Below are 18,341 nucleotides of genomic sequence, written 5' to 3' on the forward strand. Positions count from 1 at the left end.
GGACCGCCTGTCTCAAGTCAGCCGGATCACTCAGATCTGTGAGGGATTGTTACAGTCTGCTAACATGATGTAGGGCTGCTGGGTATCGCAACTGATTTCCCGATTCTATACGATTCCGATAAACAAGGTTCCCGATTCGATTCCATTCGATTTTGGATATGAAAGAGATTCTCAAAGAACTAATGTTGTAAATTGCACAAGTAACCCTCTAACGTGGTTCATTATTAAAAATATTAATGTTTACAGATGTTTACGAGATCTCGTTGCGCTAAGAACCAAACCACGCAAGTCTAATGGGATTAAAAAAAGCTTCAAGCATCCACAGGAAAACGCATTAAATTAAAAGATCGATATTGGGATTCATGAATCGATATCAGTTCCTTCAAATGAATATCGATTCAATATCGATGTATAGATTTTTTTTAACCCAGCCATATCATACCAAATACCTCGATATCGATATTACTACAATATTGTAGGGATGACTATTGGTGCTTTCACAAAATATTTACACAAAGAGATTTTTGAAATAATCATCAGTAATGTGGATATAATGACTAAGTAGGTAAAGGCAAATAATAGAACAGCTAGAACAGTCTGGTAAGTTCAGAAAATGACATCACTTTACTATACAGCCTTTAAAATCAGGAAAAGACAATGCTTATGTAATACGATTTCCAGAATCGAAGGCGATATCTAGTCTCATCTCACAATAAACTTTTAAAGAACAGTGTTAAAGACAGTTTATCGCGCAGGTGACCCAGTATTAAACAACAGCAAAGGATTAAATGTTTGCTTTCCGAAGGGGCAACAGCTTTCTTTAAGACAGATTAATATTGAAGCCACATAATTAGAATTTGAATATTTATGATACCCTGCTTCACTTCGATCCAAAATCTAAAAAAAACAAAACATTATATAAAAAAATAATAAGGAAACTACAGCAGAAAACTGCTGAGTGAACATACTGTGGATTTAGCAGTAATATAAAACCCATCAATTTGTTTTATGAAGGCTCCAGTTAACCATCTGCTGGTACATGCAAGTATCAGACAGTATCCCATGGGACTATCAGGTTGCAGATTGCTCGGCAAGTGTTTAATCCTTACATTCTGTCTTATGCAGCCAAATATGCCAAATATTTGCATCATCCGTTCATCACCAAGCAGGATTGCAATACATTGCACAAGCAGAATACCTCACATTCTCGGCTGTCTATCGCTGCCAAATCCAGATTGATGGAGTCCAGGTTTTGGAATTTTTATTTCATCAACCATTTTCTCCTCGTGCCAGTTGGCGATCACTTGTGGCAATTTCACCCAGAATTTGCCAAAGGATTTAGGTGAAAGTGAGAAGAGTTTGGCTAGGCTGCTCAGAGCTGACAGGATGGTTTGAAGTGGAGATCCAGGTTCAAGAGACAAATAACCTTGGCAAAGACAAACTACGAGCCAAGGGAGGAGGATGCAAGCTGTTTACACTAGATTACCTCTCGCACCGCACGCACACACGGACGCACGCACGCACGCACGCACGCACGCACGCACGGTTTAATCTAAAATCCAAGCCATTCCACAGTTGGCATGCTTACCTCTTTTACCAGCAGAACTGGGCACCGGGGGAATTCTTCTTTATGGCGTGACTATCCGCATGGAGAGCTAAATCATTTTGTGTTGTACTTCTCGACAAACTGCACATGCACAGATGGGCAGTCATTTGTATTCAGAAGTTGAACAATTCATCTGTCATCATACAGCAGCTATACCATAAATTCACAATTACCAAACAACAAGCCCTTCACTCCGACTGAACAAGAACGCCACATGGATGATCGCCCACAAACGGAAGCAGTTTGGACTTATTAGTGGTTCAACACAAAGTGAATTGATTGGCAGCACTTGGCGGTTGGATGACTAGATGTTATGATGATGGCTGGGAAATGTTTCCTGGAATGAATGACTAAATGATAGATGTTTGATTGTTTGTATGCTACGTTTCTGTGATAAGTACTATCCAAGAGGGAAATTATGATCGCCTCCCCTGCTGCTTAATCTTCAGCAAAGTAATTAATGTTTAATGGTGAAGATAAATGATCGTAGAAAGGAGACAAACTGGAAAATAAACTTCTCTGAGCTATAATTATGATATTTTTCAATTTACTGCATCGCATATTATTGAAGAGTCAGGCTTTTCTTTTCACTTTCAAGTTGTAATAGGTGAAAAATGCACCTCATAAAAACTAATATACTTCTGCTGTTTACGACAGTCATTTAAAAAAAAGGACATAATCGGGTTCAATGCTTTTAACAAAGAAAGGGACAAGTCAGTCGTAAGACCATTTCCAAAACAACATTAAAAAGTGTATTTTTTTGTTTTCCCCTATTCCCATTAGTATCAGGCAACAGAACAGCTTTCTGTAACTACCACCATTAGAGAAAAGCTGCGGCCTATTTTCAATGACAAGCTAAAAACCATGATCACCTTTCGACGGCTCTATAAAGAGGACAGGTACTCATTCCAGAACCTACAGTAACAGATTGTGCACGGACCTGAACCCACAGTAACAGATTGTGCACGGACCTGAACCTACAGTAACAGATTGTGCACGGACCTGAACCTACAGTAACAGATTGTGCACGGACCTGAACCTACAGTAACAGATTGTGCACGGACCTGAACCTACAGTAACAGATTGTGCACGGACCTGAACCCACAGTAACAGATTGTGCACGGACCTGAACCCACAGTAACAGATTGTGCACGGACCTGAACCTACAGTAACAGATTGTGCACGGACCTGAACCTACAGTAACAGATTGTGCACAGACCTGAACCCACAGTAACAGATTGTGCACGGACCTGAACCTACAGTAACAGATTGTGCACGGACCTGAACCTACAGTAACAGATTGTGCACGGACCTGAACCTACAGTAACAGATTGTGCACGGACCTGAACCTACAGTAACAGATTGTGCACGGACCTGGACGGGAACTCCACACAGTCACGAGCCTAGCTCTTTTGATCTCCCACTGACACAGCTCTGCCATGCATTAATAGCAGGGCTCAGCTCAAACCCAACTCGAGAGACGGGGAGATTCTCTCTTTATCCAAGGACAAACCCGCTGACATTGGGAGAGATATCACATACTGCTGCACGTCTGGCAGAGGAGATAGCTTTATTCTATCCTAACAGGTTGAATGGCCAACATGGGAAACGCGACTGTATCAATCATGAAAAAATCCATTGAAACGTAGAACATCACTCCGCGACACGCTCTATCGCCCCCTGCAACTCGATAACTGTGTGAGCCAACAGATGCTCCCCTACCACAGCCTGGAAATAAAGTCCACCCCCCCCTCCCCGCTGTACCGCTCTGCAATGCGATACATCTCGCCATTTGCCCATTAAAGCCACTACGGTATGGGGAAGGGAGGTGTTTCATATTGTCATTGCAGCAGTGCCCTCCATGACTCTCCCAGAAGGGCAGAGAGAGGACCAGAGAGGGGGGGATAGAGCCAGAGAAGGACCTCAGCCCTCTGAACATCCCTCCCCCCCCCCAACCCCAGCCCCAGCCCTGGCCCCGGCCCCGGCCCGCAGTGCAGCCTGCCCCCGGTGGGGCAGAGCGGCTAAATTTACCCTGGTCCTCCTCCTCCCCGGGCGTCCCGGCATCACATCACGTTGGGATTCTATTACCCTCTCGCGCCCCGGCACACACAGCGAGTCATGTGAACGCCGCCGGCCGCAAGCCTCTGTGGCGGGCCGTGCCCTTCCTGCCACTGCATTCAGCATTCAGTCCAGTTAATGCCATCCGTCTCTACCCAGCTGCCCCATCTCTCTCTCTCTCTCTCTCTCTCTCTCTGTCTCTCTCTCTCTCTTTCTAGCTCTTTCTCTCTATTTGCTCCCCCACCGCCCGGCCCCCCGACCGACCTCCCTCCCCTGGCCTCCCCCTCCCCATCACTGCCTTTTCTTTTCCTGAGAGCAGGGGTCAGCGGGGGACGAGGTTAGCACGGAGATTGATGGCGGGGTAACGGAGAGCCTGGAATGAACCCCCGGCCAAATTGGGATCAATAAGGAGAAGCGGTGGCTGGCGTCCCGGGCTGGCTGAAGGATGCCTCCTGTTATGGGCAGAGAGGACGAGGATGCTGCTGCAGCCACATCAGGGCTTAATGTATAAAGCACGTGCACACAGGAAGAGTGTCACGTGCACACAGGAAGAGGGTGCTGCACCACTTTCCACACAGGTTCCCCCATTTCTCCACATCCACGGGCCGGTACACATCTCTCACACCATGCGTACCGTACGCAGTCTTCTGAGTCCCACTTGTGTCATGTGGCAAAAAAAATGATCATGTACGTAAGTGTGAATGTGGGTTGAGATTTTATTTAGAGCTTTTTTTTTTTGGTCATACACAGATTTCTACGCCTAAATATACACAGAGTTTTACACATTTGGCCCCAGATCAGATCACATGTTTGATCGTCTCTACGTCTCTCTTCCGTCGCTGTCAGTGGCGGGCCGGGCAGTGCACGAGGCTACAGCATACAGTGCCATGATGATGAGGTGAGACCTGTTGAAAGTAACGCACCGTCCCGGGCGGCTGACCCAACTGGCCGGCTGACGCGGTAATGGCGATCCAGCCAGCCAGCGTGGAGATCATCAGTTCTTACTTGGCCTTGTATGAGACTGTTTAGTCGTTCAGCCTGAAATAGACTTGACGTGCGTCAATGAGGGCAATGCAGTCATTAGCTATTCCTTTAGAAGAGCCAGCTCACTCTGACTGAGCGATACACAGGGGGGGGCAAGCCAGCATTAGGCAAACTGCACAAACATTGAGCCCACGGCAGGTTGACATGCAAGGAGAGGGACAGGTAAGACAGAAAGAGAGAGAGAGAGAGAGGAGAGGGTAAGACAGAAAGAGAGAGAGAGAGGAGAGGGACAGGTAAGACGGAAAGAGAGAGAGAGAGAGAGAGAGAGAGGAGAGGAGAGGGTAAGACAGAAAGAGAGAGAGAGAGGAGAGGGACAGGTAAGACGGAAAGAGAGAGAGAGAGAGAGAGAGAGAGAGGGGAGAGGGTAAGACAGAAAGAGAGAGAGAGAGAGAGGAGAGGGACAGGTAAGACAGAAAGAGAGAGAGAGAGAGAGAGGAGAGGGTAAGACAGAAAGAAAGAGAGAGAGAGAGAGAGAGGAGAGGGACAGGTAAGAGAGAAAGAGAGAGAGAGAGAGAGAGAGAGGAGAGGGTAAGACAGAAAGAGAGAGAGAGAGGAGAGGGACAGGTAAGACAGAAAGAGAGAAAGAGAGAGAGAGAGGAGGGGGGGAGAGAGGCTCTGTGAAAAGGAACAAACAAGCCAAAACCTTGTTACATGCACTCATCGTGCAGACAAGAAGCATGCTGCAACCCTCCCCTACCCACCCACCCACCCACCAATTCCAGTACATGACATCTTCACTCTCTCATGCCCATTTCAGGGTCACACTGACCTCTAGTGGTGTCTACATGGAACACAGGCTACATGACAGTGTGCCATGCCATGAATGAGAGATCATTTGTTCCCAATGTAATTTGATCAGAAAATGGATTTTAAGTCAGTGAAGTTGGCGTAGTATACCTCTCGGCTGATGTGGGTAAACAGCTTGTTTCAACGCCCTGTGATCTGCAGTCTCAGCCAAGCCTTCTTTCCAATTATCCGCTCCTGCCATGAACCACCTCTGCCTCTCTCTTCTTTCTCTCTCCTGCGAGATTTTCCATTTGAACATTATTGATTTTGTAGGTGAGATCTACTAAAAAACGCTGGAAAGAACGCACGCCGACTTTATTCTGTGGGATCAAAGTGTGATCTCTCCCTGATGCCGTTAAATGAAGTGTACTGTGGCTCGGTGCAGAGTGCATCACTAGAGAGAGAGATCGTTCTTAAGCAAGCTAAGAGAGCTTTGATGGCAGGATAACATCTTGAAATCTAGTTGTTTTTATTCCACGGCCATTCGTAGTGAGATAATCAAGAATGATTGATCTAATCCCACAAGCTGTCTTCCCTTTCCAAATATGCCAATGCTATAGCGCAGTGCAAATGGCCACTTGTTTAATTAGCAGCAGGGCATTTAAGCAGGGTTTAAAAAAAAGCAACTTACATATTCATGGTATTAATTTAATCAGCAGCATGGTATGGCAACCCCCCCCCGCCCCCCCCCCCCCCCCGCCCCAAAAGAAATGAAAATAAAACCATAGTCATGTGAAAGAATGGAAAGCAATGCCATTTAGGCGATTATAAGAAAAATCCATTCATGTTATATCGCTCAAAATACACTAGATGGCGCAACAACTGCAAGGAAACACCATTCCATCATAGCTTCAACATCAATATTGCCAATATTGGTAAGTGTTCAAGTAATAATAATCTAAACAGGATCATTTCATGAACCGCTCCATGTCTCATCAAGCCTCCTCAACAAAACCAAAATAAGTGACACAGCATGGTGTTCAACATTGTGCAGACAATCCACAATCTGCAGACCTGATGTAACCTGGTTCAAGCCTTCCCTTTAAAAAACATTCCTCCTCTACAATGGAGAGAAACACAGGAGTGGATAGAGAGACAGTGGACATTCAATTTGGACTTTAAACTATATTAAGATGTGTCTAAATAATAGTCATGTGACATTGAAGTCTATTAAGATGTGTCTAAATAATACTGTCATGACTTTGAACTCTATTAAGATAATTATACACATAATACTCTCATGTGACATTGAGAAATTCTCTTTTCACTTGTGCCGCCTAACAATGAGATCAGAGTGCAGATTCAGCTGCAGAACAGCGTCCCTGGAGATGCGGTGTCTTGCTCAAGGGCACTTCAGCGGGGCAGATGCTTGTCGACAGCGGGGTTTGAACCCAGGTCATCTGGTTAATGGCGGTCATTAATTATGTTAGAATATAGGAGTGCTGATCTGAGACATGGTTACTTGACCAGTGATCCAGAGCTGCTCCACTCTGAGAGCTGTCATCCACATTGTCTGGGTAGAGCCAGTTACCTTACAGCCACATGTAACATATTAAGAACCACTCATCATTGTGGCCTTTGATCAAAGTTGTTTTCATTCCTCTCTCCAGACTGAATAAAGCTTATGTCATCGATCAGGACCGGAATCATTTATTGCCAAATTATTGACAAGCCAACAATTTAATCAACAATTGATGTGTCTTTTGCAGCTGCTGTAGCATGGATGTAGTGTGTCATGGTGTTTAACAAATACATGTAAGGACAGGCATGGGCTGTGTTAGTAGAGACTACAACATGAAGAGGAATAGACTTGATCAGAATTTGAATAACATAGTACTAATGCAGCCATTACATGAGAGAGAGAGCGCTGAGAGAGAGAGAGAGAAGAGGAGAGAGAGAGAGAGAGAGAGAGAGAGAGAGAGCGCTGTAGCATCACTCATCAGTGACTCCAGGGTCTTCATGTACTATTCACGTCCACACAGGACCCCGAGCCCCAAATGTTGAACGACCACCAGTGGCTCAGAGAAGTACGTAGGTAGGCAGAGAGAGAGAGAGAGAGAGACAGAGAGAGAGATAGGGAGGGAGCTTTGAGAGGGCGGAGTTTGGAGAAGTACCACTCTCTTGGCTTGGATGATTTAATGGAGAATGAATGAAGCTCAGTCATTACCAAATTGCACTCATCTCACTCAGGGGCTGTGATCTACTCTGCTAGGAAAGCTGTGTCCGCATTTTAATGCATCCCACTTCAACAGCATTTACTCTTTGTTCACACCTCCCTCTCTCTCTCTCTCTCTCTCTCTCTCTCTCTCTCTCTCTCTCTCTCTCTCTCTCTCTCTCTCTCCTCTCTCTCTCTCTTCCTCTCTCTCTCTCTCTCTCTCTCTCTCTCTCTCTCTCTCTCTCTCTCTCTCTCTCTCTCTCTCTGATTTAGAACCAAATAATCACAGCAGTCTGTATCCTTCCAAATGGAGTCAGAGCAGCAGAGGGCACCACAAGGGTGAACCATCACTGAAGAGAAAGATAATCAGCTCTTTGATAAAGCCAAACTTTGCCTGAGGGGTCGTGGAAGATTAATACCTGCTCATCTGTGTCCATTTTGACGGCTCATTAGTCCCGCTTGACGATATATAGAATTAGAATTTACATATATCATATCATCATCATCATCTGAATGAATGGATCTTATAGCGATTTTCAAGATCTCAAAGACGCTGTACACAACATACTAAACACTCGGGGGAAAGGGGGGTTGACGTTAGTGAACAAACAGTGGACAAAGATCACACTATACACTAAATACTAGGAGGGGGGGCGATGTTGGTGCAACAGACACACAGGGGAGGGTGGGGGAGGGTGGGGGAGGACTTAGAGGAGGCGGTGGAGAAGAGGTGGGTCTTGAGGCGGGAGTGAAAGACTATAAGGAACTCTGAGTTTCTGATGTCTTGGCGAAGGGCCTTCAAGAGTCTGGGAGCTGCCCGAGAGAAGGCTCTGTCCTCAAAACTGTGGAGGTTGGACTTGCGGGTGGAGAGGAGGTCAGCTGAGGTGGATCTGAGGGGCCGGGAGGGTTGGTAGGGGGAGAGGAGGTCAGTGAGGTAAGGGGGTGTGGGGGGGGGGGGTTGTTTGTGAAGGGCTTTGTAAGTGATGACCAGGATTCTGAACTTGATCCAGTGTGAGATGGGAAGCCAGTGGAGTTCTTTGAGGACTGGGGTGATGTGATGCCAGGATGTGAAGGTGTTGGCAGAGAGCCACCGTCAGTATTTCAAAGTGATGTGGTCGTGACGTGGAGGCGTCGTGTTGAGAAGCTTCAGAACGAGGAAAAGCTAAGAGTGCAGAGAGAGACGACTTAGTTTGACCCAGTTTGTGGTTATTGATGTGCCAAAACCAGCCACAGTCTAATAAAAGAAGTGGGTGCTGTGCTTATCTTTAGGCTACAAACTTTGGCATGTATGCATGATCTTGACTGAATCGTTTAGAACGAGCGGGGGGTGTTTTAGGGCAGGCCAAAAATGTGTATGGTAAGTTTTCATTTTCACATAGAAAATGTCATAAATACAGCAAATTTAGAAATGACCCTGAATAAAGTTATTGATTCTGATTCTGAACTTCTACAAAACATTGTGTCACAGTGCATTTAAAATAAATGTGCTGTGAATTATTCATTTTATAAATGACTGAGAGTTCAACAAGTTTACGGTTTTGGAGGGAGGGAATCAATACAAAGACAAAGTAGCGAATGTCCAATTATAGAGGAATTTAAATAGACTATCCCATACAAGGTCGACATGCTAAACATATATGAGCCTTGACCGGTCATGTTTCGACAAGCAATTCAAAATCACAATGACGCTTGTCACATTAGTGCACGATGACGACGACCACCAGGCTCCACTTAATTCCAAGGACTTTCAAACTACGAAGTGAAATATTCTCTTAAAGAAACGTGCTTTGCAATTGTTGCCGGAACATAACTCAACCTGCTGGTTCCATAACTCCAAGTCAAGATTCAACACTGTCCATTCTATTTGATGAAAGAGCAGCATCCTCTTTGAACCCAGTTGACCCTGTCAAAGCAATCTGTTGTGCTGCACTCTGCTGCTGTGGTCTGCTGTAACACAGCCATCAAACACAGAGGCTGGGGAGCCGTGCTGTGAAGCGCACTGAAGCGACGCCTTGATGTTTTTACAGGAAACACATAACTGAGGCTGTGAAATACAGCCAGCACCCTTCTCCTCTCCTCTCCTTCACCCTTCCCTTGTCCCAAGCCATCTTCCTCATTAGTCCCTCTCCTCACGCTCGCTCCTCAACGCCTTCAACTTTCAATCCCTGCCACTTTTAATCAGAGGATGTAGCCAGCCAGCGCCACAGCCCACCGGCTGGAGTGCAGCTCAGAAAGGAACAAAATATTCAAAGAATAGAGATCAACCGGTTAAATGTAATGACGAGCAATTCAGCAAAGAGGTTATTTGTGTTAATTACCGTATTTTAAAGTTGTATTTTTTTTCAGATTTTTCTCCCATTTTCTCCCCCTGCTGTCCTGGTCGTTGCTCCACACACCCCCTGCCAATCTGGGAAGAGTTGTAGACTAGCACACATGCCTCCTCCGGTACATATGCAGTCGCCAGCCGCTTCTTTTCACCTGACATTCCCCCAGTTCCCCTCCCCCAAACAGGCGCTCCGACCAACCAGAGGAGGTACTAGTGCAGCGACCAGGACACATACCACACCGGCTTCCCACCCGGAGACACGGCCAACTAGTGTCTGTAAGAACGTCTGACCAAGCCGGAAGTACTGCTGCCGAGAATTGAACCCAGGTCTCCTCACCGCGGTGGCAGGCGAGTGTTTTTCATCCTCTACACTACCCAGACCGACGCCCCCAATTTGTGTTAATAATTTGCTTGAGATGAAAAGAAATGTATGCCTCATGTTAGGAGCTTATGACTGCTGCAGAAAGCTGCACTCACACACCACATAGAGAGATGTACTGTATATACAGATGTATATACAGTACACACCGGCTAACACACTAAACAGTATGCACACCTAGGCGTAGTGTAGGCACTCTCTCTCTCTCTCTCTCTCTCTCTCTCACACACACACACACACACAAACAAATGTGGACTTACATTGAATAGTTCATTGTACTGTAGCTGTGAGAGAGAGAGAGAGAGAGAGAGAGAGAGAGCGCTCCAAGCGTAAGCGTAGGTGGCAGTGAATGTGAAAAGCTGAGTTGTTTTTTTTTATAATATGTTTATTACATTTTTCCCTGTACAATTATCAACTGTTATTGCAAGTATTACAATATAGGTTGTGTACAATAAACACAACAAAACAAATACAACCCTCCCACACACACAAACCCCCACTCTCTCTCCCTCTCGCTCTCAACATCTATCGACCAGTGGTACCTGATAAAGTCAAGTGAAAAGCTGAGTTAGTTTAGCAAAAGCTTTGAACTTGCTGTCTGGATTTCTCCAATTAGAGCATTTTGATAGAAAAGGATGTAATTTATTAATTTATGCAGCAGAGCACAGGAGCTCTGCGATGAGATGAGATGACCGTTCACTTTCCTTCTCAGACACCTCTAGAGTGGAGAGGGGGGGAGCGCTGAGCAGAATGGTCTCAGACACCTCTAGAGTGGAGAGGGGGGGAGCGCTGAGCAGAATGGTCTCAGACACCTCTAGAGTGGAGAGGGGGGGAGCGCTGAGCAGAATGGTCTCAGACACCTCTAGAGTGGAGAGGGGGGAGCGCTGAGCAGAATGTAAAAAGCAGAGTGAATGAGAAACGACGTGAAAAGAGAAACAAAAAAGCGCTTGGCCTGAAGCTGAGCATCTACTCTGCCTCTCAGGGATTTATAGTGACAACCAGCCTGGGCTATTACTTTCCATCCCTCCCCCCCCCCCCCCCCCCCGCTCCTTCCCCAGAAGAGGCCTGTCCGGCCCGAGCAGTCTCCCTGGACGACCCCCCCGCCCCCCCTCCTTCCCCAGAAGAGGCCTGTCCGGCCCGAGCAGTCTCCCTGGACGACCCCTAGCTTTATTGCTCGGGGGTAACTACGGGCCCAGATGTTGCTTGTGCCATTTCATTAAAAGAGAGTGAATGCGGTCTTCCACAGTTGCAGCCGTCTTTGAAGCGTTTGCCTGCAGAAGACTGCAGAACCCAGACCGCCTGCCAGAGGTCACTGCTACACTGCACACACACACACACACACACACACACACACACACACAACCACCTCGGACTGACCGAGGTGAGCAGCCACTGTACCTGACCGGCATACCAAACACATGACCTGAGCTCACTTTAGGGCCCTAGAAGCTCCACACCAAACACATGACCTGAGCTCAATTTAGAGCCCCAGAAGCTCCACACCAAACACATGACCTGAGCTCACTTTAGAGCCCCAGAAGCTCCACACCAAACACATGACCTGAGCTCACTTTAGGGCCCCAGAAGCTCCACCACACCAAACACATCACCTGAGCTCACTTTAGGGCCCCAGAAGCTCCACACCAAACACATGACCTGAGCTCACTTTAGGGCCCCAGAAGCTCCACCACACCAAACACATCACCTGAGCTCACTTTAGGGCCCCAGAAGCTCCACCACACCAAACACATGACCTGAGCTCACTTTAGGGCCCCAGAAGCTCCACACCAAACACATGACCTGAGCTCACTATAGGGCCCCAGAAGCTCCACACCAAACACATGACCTGAGCTCACTTTAGGGCCCCAGAAGCTCCACACCAAACACATGACCTGAGCTCACTTTAGGGCCCCAGAAGCTCCACCACACCAAACACATCACCTGAGCTCACTTTAGGGCCCCAGAAGCTCCACCACACCAAACACATGACCTGAGCTCACTTTAGGGCCCCAGAAGCTCCACCACACCAAACACATGACCTGAGCTCACTTTAGGGCCCCAGAAGCTCCACCACACCAAACACATCACCTGAGCTCACTTTAGGGCCCCAGAAGCTCCACCACACCAAACACATGACCTGAGCTCACTTTAGGGCCCCAGAAGCTCCACCACACCAAACACATCACCTGAGCTCACTTTAGGGCCCCAGAAGCTCCACCACACCAAACACATGACCTGAGCTCACTTTAGGGCCCCAGAAGCTCCACACCAAACACATGACCTGAGCTCACTTTAGGGCCCCAGAAGCTCCACACCAAACACATGACCTGAGCTCACTTTAGGGCCCCAGAAGCTCCACACCAAACACATGACCTGAGCTCACTTTAGGACCCCAGAAGCTCCATACCAAAAACACATGACCTGAGCTCACTATAGGGAGCAAAGAAAGAGTCCTCAGAAGCTCCAGCGCTGCTTATTGCTGACAGGGCGCCTCGTCCCGCTCAGAGTGACCCAGAATGAATTTGTCAGGAGCTGCAGCCTGCGTTCACGCTCTGCTGCCCAGCACCTGCTGTTCCCTCACATACTCATGTCAGCACACCTCATTCTGCCTCACATCTTCAGCCTGAAAGAGGTTAGCACCCCATATCATTTCCCCTCCTCACATATACTGTTAAGTGTTAATACGAATAACACTTGGAAAATCTTTCACCTGTATAAGTGACTGCAGGAACTAACAGTATGTCCGTGAACTGACAAAACACCTACAGTATGCCGGCTGCTTCAATGAACAAGTGAATGAATGCCTTGTATTAACCCTTCCTGCTTACATGTATTATATATATATATATATATATATATATAATATATATAGTCACCACATGGGGACATTCTGACTGCTTTTCCATGTGGCTCTGCAGACCTTTTGGGGCTGAATTAATTTGAACTTGTACCAGTCAAGTGGCAATATAATGCTTTTAACTGGCAGAGAAATCCTGGAGGTCATGCAGGTTGTGTCACTTGAGATTTAAGGCATATTCAACATGCACAATGGCTGGTGTGTGTGTGTGTGTGTGTGTGTGTGTGTGTGTGTGCGTGCGTGCGTGCGTGTATACATGTGTATGTGTGTGTGTGTGTGTGTGTGTGCATGTGTGTGTGTGTGTGTGTGTGTGTGTGTATGTGTGTGTGTGTGTGTGTGTGTGTGTGCACGTGCAGGGGGCTATTTCCTGCAGTCACCCACACCAAGGCCTAGAGGCAGCCCGACAGGAAACACACCCATACCCGAGCAGCAAACCCCTGGACAATCTCTAATTTAGTCCCAGGAGTGTGTTTCCTGGACGGCCCTATTGTCAGCCTGTGTTCCAACAGCCATGAGCAGAGCAGAGCAGAGCAGAACACTAGAGCTGCACTGTGTGTGACTTGGCTCTTTATGGCCCCTTTCTTCATGCTCAGGCTGCACATGATGCGGTGAAATCAAATGGGGTAAAAGTGCACCCGTACCCATGGGTGGATCAAGCCAAGACTTTGAGTTTCCACAATGTACTTTAATGACATCATGGAAAATAAAACATAAAAGGGTAAATATCTAAATATAACAGGGCTAATCAGCTATAAATAAAACAGTTCCGTCTTTTCAAGGGAAGTGCGTGTGTGTGTGTGTGTGTGTGTGTGTGTGTGCGTGTGTGTGTGTGTGTGTATTTTGTCCTTTTTGACTTCAATCCAATTCATGAGCAGCACATCCATTCCTCTCGACCGTTGAAAACAAGTGTTAAAAAACAAAGTGACACAAAGAAAGTGTACGTGCGGTCGTGCGCACACTCGCTCGGGAGAACCCCGGCACAAACAACAAACAAACGCTTAGGAGTGATTGCAGCTTGATACGGTACAGACAGAATCAGGCCACGCCGAGGGATGGAAGGAAAAGTCAAGCCGAGCGGAACATGACGCAAACTCCTTACCCGGCTCAGATGTGGTCGGAAACAGAAGCGGTGCGGCTCTCTCCGGCTGGCCTGTGATGGCCTGTCAAACACATGGAGGAGGAGAAGAAGCAGAGGCTGAGAGACCGGCTTCACATTAACTCAACCACTGATGGGAACACTTCACACAATGATAATGGCACACGCGCAGCTAAAAGGCACAGGCAGGCGGGCAGGGCGCGCGGCCCGCTAAAGGGCAGATGTTCTGGAGGAGTGAGCGACAGCGAGTGGAGTGCGACAATTATGCGCGCGTCCGTCTGTGTATGAGAGATCAGCGGAGGCAGCAGCAGCAGCCCTGACACCAACACACACACAACTGTCAATAGTAAGCTGGGTTCATGGATGTTCATACGGTAGTCGATGACTGTTGATATAGATGACTGTGCGTGTGCATGTGTGTACTTTCATTCACCATCATCATAACCAAACACTTCTATAAAAACACAATGGTTGCCATATGGGACGGTAACAGTCACATTTTTCTTTATTTCGCTGTTGTACTTGTACACGACCAACAGCGTACTTGTACGCTGTTGGTCGTCTCCAAATTGTATCCATCCAAACATGATTATACAGTAGACGTACTTTACAGGGCTCATGGCCAGTCAAAGTAACTATTTGGAGACCAAGGCGCACATTAGGAAAAAAGTAGGCTATTCTCTGAAGTGTGTTCTTTCATTTGGTAGAAGAAGCATTTCTTCATCAAAGGTCATACGACGTAGTTTCAGTGCGTTTCTCCACGCATCTCCCATAGGCTCCAATAGAACTGGCACAATGATGCTATCATGTAATAATGACTCGTCCTTCTTTTATAGGCTCTGGCCTTCAGTAACACATGGAAATGATAGGTAGATGAAGCTGGAAGAACAAACACACTCCTTCCTCATGAGACGGAGGAGCCATTCATACTGAGCAGAAAATCAGCATCTGGACAGATCTTTGTCATTGGAGATGACAGTGGGGACGGAGAAGGAAATTATACTGCATGTCTTAGCAGCACTTAAGCATCCCACAGGTCCTATTTCTGAACTATGGATATTATTACTAACTGTCTGGTGATCACATTTCCCCCGACCGCCCTATGGTCACAATTGCAGACAACTATTTTCGGCATGCTGCGATGAGTAAATAACTGTAGGTGTCCTCCACTATAATGACTATAGCGCACGTGCTGGAAGCAGCGTTCCACATGATGAGGCAGTGTCTGTCTGCAGGTTGACACGGCGAGCAGACGACAGCAGCAGCCATCCTATGAGCTCACGCTACACCGCAGACCAGCAGCCTCTGTCTGCTAAGACACATATACCCGCTCTGCTTTCATGTGGGACTTGTGGCACTCTCCTCTATACGGCGTTAACTCGTGCCATGCCGGAGACGGGCTGTGGGGCCGCCGGAGGACACCTTGGCCGTTTCTCAATAAGCGTTCTTGTGTGTTCTTGCGTTCTTGTGTCCCTGTGAAACGTCATCAGTCGCAGCCCAAGTACTGTTCCAATACAAAGTTCACATTTCGCCAAGAACGCTTAAAATTCCCGGATGTGTTCTCGACATGCCCACTTTACCGAGGATGCTCTGGGTGGTGACTTGTGTCAACTTGGCAAGGCACATATCCCAGCATTCATTTCGGCATAAGTGGAGGCAGAACGCAGCAGAGAAGACGCCATAAGCTCCGGGATGTTTTTTTACAATTTAAAGTTTTATTTCATCACTAAATTAATTTCTGATGACTTTTGATACCTACAAGCAGGGTAGTAGGTTTCAATAAGTGCCACTTTACAAACATTTATGGCGAAAAATGGCAAAAAGTTCCAGAGCACAATTGACTGCATCTACATCAGCTGAGCTTTTTATTTGTGTAGTACTGCAGGCGGCCTCTGCGCTGGTATTGCGCAATACCCTCAATAACGCATCGTCTCAAACTGCCAACAGCGTTATGTGTGCTTGTGACCTCGCAAGTTCATTCTTCCAAGAACGACTAGCAAGAACGTTCTCCCCAAGAACACAAGAACAAGAATGCATTCTTGGTATTGAGAAACGGCCCTACTGTACAGAAAGACAGCAACACCGCCAATCAAGCTGCAGCACCACCAAGTGGCCGTCAGGGGCAGGGTGACAGCGATTCCAAGTGATTTTCGTGCTGTTGTGCATCGCCATCAGGCGTGAGCTCCACCGCGTGGTTTCACGGCTGTCTGATTCTGCTTTCAGAGAGATAGCAGGAGGAGAAGAAGAAGAATGCCTTTATTGTCATTGAACAGTTGTACAATCAATGAAATGTTGTCACTTAAGGGAGAGCCAAGCCGCTGTGTCCGTACACGCTGCCATGTTAACTCAGGAGTATTAACCCTATACTGTACATGTCTTTGATGGCGGGAGGAAACACACTAAAGCACCCGGTGGAAACTCACAGGACCACGGGGAGAACATGCAAACTCCACACAGAAAGGGCCTGGGATGGACCGGGGTTTGTACCCGGGATCTTCTTGCTGTGAGGTAACAGTGCTGACCAGTGTCATCCGTACAGGAGCAGGAGATATGCATGGAGGGGCAAGGGAATTAAATACAAAGTGGAAGAAGAGAGGAGAAGAAGGAGGTGGGGGCGGAGGGCGGAGAAAAATGGAAAATGGATGTCCTTTTTTTTTCTTTTTACATTGTTCTCTTTTCATTTCAGCCAAATACAAAGTCATTAAGTTTTTAGTTTTTGTTGTGGCTCCAAACCATATGCCGGTGGAACTGACATTTCCCTCAATTTCAATCACCCACCACGATCAAAATGTTTTCTTTTCCCTCAGAGAACAAAGATGCCTAACACTCAGAACAATAACTTTGCAGGGGCCATTATGTTGGGCAGGCAGTTGGCTTGATCAATAAGAGCTCCGGTCAATGAAACATGACTCAGCACAGTGCGGCACCTACCACACTGATATTTTCTCTTTCAAAAGTCACTCTTCTTGGCAAATTCACACCCCGTCTTTGATATGCGGCACTGAAGCTCGAGGCTTCAAAGGCAAATATCTCTCATGTTCAACTGCGGAAACAGCCACTACAGATACTGTAGATAGTGACGAGAAAAGGGAAGGAAAAACTTGCCCGTAGGCCACGTTCATGTTGGTTTGATGTACGTTTGGCGTTCATCTTGATTCAACTGTTGGATGTACGTGCTAACAGTGACCCTGTCAGCTTTGCTGCTGAGCTACATCAGAGATCATTAAAAGGGTTCAGAGCAACTCATGCCAAAGCCTGTTATAATAACCCCGTCTGCACACTACACATCTAAACAGGCTTCTTCTGGGTTACATCCAACAACACGCAAATCAATGTCTGCCTTTTATTTATACAGTAAATTATTATCGCTGAACATGTCAAATAACCTGAAGTAACATTTGTTGGACATGGAGAGTGGAGACTGGAGACGCTTGAAGTTAAATCCATAATCGTAAGATGAAAACTGGATACTGGAACTCTCGGTATGCCCCGTCTGTCCTAAATGGGTACCCAGGTCTGTGGCATTATCCCCTGGGGTTTTCAGCTCATTTCTCCCATGGATACAGAGCCACTTGTGAGAAATAGAGGAGCGTGAGACGCTCTGTCAGGATATTCTTAGTACTCTATTCCTCTCTCCTCTCCTCTCTCCCATGGGCCCGCCCTCCTTTTAGTTCTGGCTCGTCAATAATTTATTCTTTAATATCACTGTGACACAGCAATCTGCCAGCAAGTTTTCACAACACTTAGCGACATACGGACTCCAAACAGAATGCCACTAACATTCTCTATGACATTTCAGTTTGCATTCATGACTAATCAGTGTTGTTCCTGTACATGAAAACAATAGACCAATTTTCTCCATCAATAATAATAATGTGTGATTTCATACCTGTGCACATCTCTCTCAAGAAAGATACAACTGTTTAACATGGAGAAGTGTAAGTTTGGCAAAATGTAGAGATAGATATATATCCAGATGAAAATTGTTGCACTAAATGGACTGCATTTATATAGCGCTTTTATCCAAAGCGCTT

Source organism: Poromitra crassiceps (genome assembly GCF_964638095.1).
Source record: "Poromitra crassiceps genome assembly, chromosome: 18".
In the NCBI taxonomy this organism is placed as follows: Eukaryota; Metazoa; Chordata; class Actinopteri; order Beryciformes; family Melamphaidae; genus Poromitra; species Poromitra crassiceps.